The sequence below is a fragment of the Sinocyclocheilus anshuiensis genome, unplaced genomic scaffold (assembly GCF_001515605.1).
Source record: "Sinocyclocheilus anshuiensis isolate Anshui unplaced genomic scaffold, SAMN03320099.WGS_v1.1 scaffold1036, whole genome shotgun sequence".
Classification (NCBI taxonomy): Eukaryota; Metazoa; Chordata; class Actinopteri; order Cypriniformes; family Cyprinidae; genus Sinocyclocheilus; species Sinocyclocheilus anshuiensis.
Window position 1 is genome coordinate 1987193 of NW_015550226.1, and position 2347 is coordinate 1989539.

Here is a 2347-nt window from a genome sequence, read left to right on the forward strand (position 1 = left end):
TCAGCAGTGTTCTTCCACCTTTTCATCTTTCTTTTGACAGGCAACTCAATGGAAGTCAATGGAGTGTGCGGTGCAAACTTCACACATGTAGATATATCAGGATGTTGTTGAGGACAAAAAAAATCAGTGTGAATGGAAGCGGATTGCAGTTTTGCAGCAACCTACGTGTACCATTGTGACCTCTCTATTTTAGATAGGATTGCTACATTATGTGTTGCATAATAATTTCTATGATCAGACTAATGCTGAAACTATTCAGATGGGCAGCAAATCAAGTGTTAATTAATTTGACAAGTGCAGTGTTTGTAAGGCATTACATTGATATTCCACAGACACTCTGGTAAGGGTTTGTTCTAAACCTCTAATGAAACTGCAATTAATTTAGCCCCAACCATTTAACATACAACTTTATGCTTCTAACATTTACACTTACATTTTGGAAATCTTACTTTTTTTTTTTTTTGCTACTGCTTAAAATATAATTGTCTATAGGAACTGCTGCATTCATTATATAAAATAAACTTCCTCCAAAAAAGTACATTTTACAATAACATTGACAGTACAGTTTGTCATTGCATAGAATTTAGAAGAACTGAAATATGAACTGAACCTAAGTCACATCTAGAGACAAGAAAAATAGGGACTGATCCAGTACTCAACTACATAATAAACCTAAACAAGACAATATTTCTAATTTCCTATAGTTCAAATTTTTCATTTAATATGTATCATTTATTTCAGATTAATTTCAATTTAACAAAAAATGCTTGTAATAGTTTTAGTTACAATTTTAGTTTTTTTTTATTGATAGTCACCCGTTGTTACTGATACACTATAAACTATATACTAAAAAAATAACTTTTTTATAAAAAAAAAAAAAACTATTAGCTTTCCCTGTATTGTGGGATGCTATGTACAGTGAATGGAAATTTAATTAAGAAAATTGCATCTGATGTTCAACATATACTATGTAGCTCAACTGTGAGGTGCTAATAATGCTCAAGGTCATGGGTTTGATTTCCAGGAAACATGCAAACTAGTAAAATGTATACTCTGTAAATTGCTTTTAATGAAATGTAGATATGCATAAATGTTAATGGAGATTTATGTTTCTTTCTTCTTTCTGCTAGTACTCTAGTTATCTCCTTTTCTATTAATTAAACTAATGTCTGTGGCACCAAAGGATTCTGCACCTTTCGACAATAAAATATTTTCTTCTCTTAGCAGTTCCCCACCTAAAAAGTTCTTCACAGTGTGCACATACAAGGCCAGGCCCTCTTTTTGTTTAATTCATTCACTTTACAGTATTATGAACTCTAGAGTCAGAAAGTGAACCATACAATATCATAACCGCACTGCTGGACTCCCAGAACAGGAAGGAGCACCACTCCTCTAGCAGGAGGTCAAGACAAGCTGTAGAGAAAAACATATCAAACCCTAATCTGTCATGCACAAACTCATACACTCGCATGCTTTCTGTCCCTCATCTGGCAAACTTCACTGTGGCCTCCATGCACCCTGCCTGAACTAAGACTTACAGCCCTCTGGCTTCTTATACCTCATTAATGGACTCGAATTCTTAGTATTCAAAGCTTACCATGCTGCAATAGCAGGGTTCCAGTAAGAGCCATCACTCCACCCTGAATCATGCCCAGCTTGCTAAAATTATTGTTCAGGGCTACTTTTCATAAAAGCCTTTTCATAATCCATGATGAAAGGTCTATTTGCACAAAAAAAAAAAACTCTGGTAACTTGAATGCATTGAGGCAACAGTACAACCTCTTAAAACAATACCGATATGTATATAGTTATAAAGTAACAGAGTATTGCAGAAATAATGGTAGTTATAGAGGCTTACTGAAATAATTGTGCAGGTTTTGTATTAAAATTACTAGTAAGCCAATTCTCAAATAACTGCTATGATGGCTTTTGTTTTACCGGCTTAAATTATAGAAGTACTTGCACTGTCCAACCTATAAAGACTGTGTCTGTTCCCCGAATAGTGAGGTCAAAATATAAATTTAATGCAGGATCTAGAAAAAATCTGATCGTGATTAAACCAGAAAAATGTAAAATTAACACATTTTTTTTTAAGTTTGGGCTCCTAAACATTAGATCACTCGCACCCAAAGCATAATTGTAAATTAATCTGTAAATGATCACAGATAATAGATTTGATGTACTCTGCTTGACTGAAACCTGAATAAACTCTTTTGGAGTCAAGCAAAACGATGATATAGATATCATCTATATTACTGATATAGATATCTTACCTCAAGTGATGATGTTACTGACCATTTCCTTGTATCGTGCATGCTGCGTATTACTGATATTAACTATATGGCTC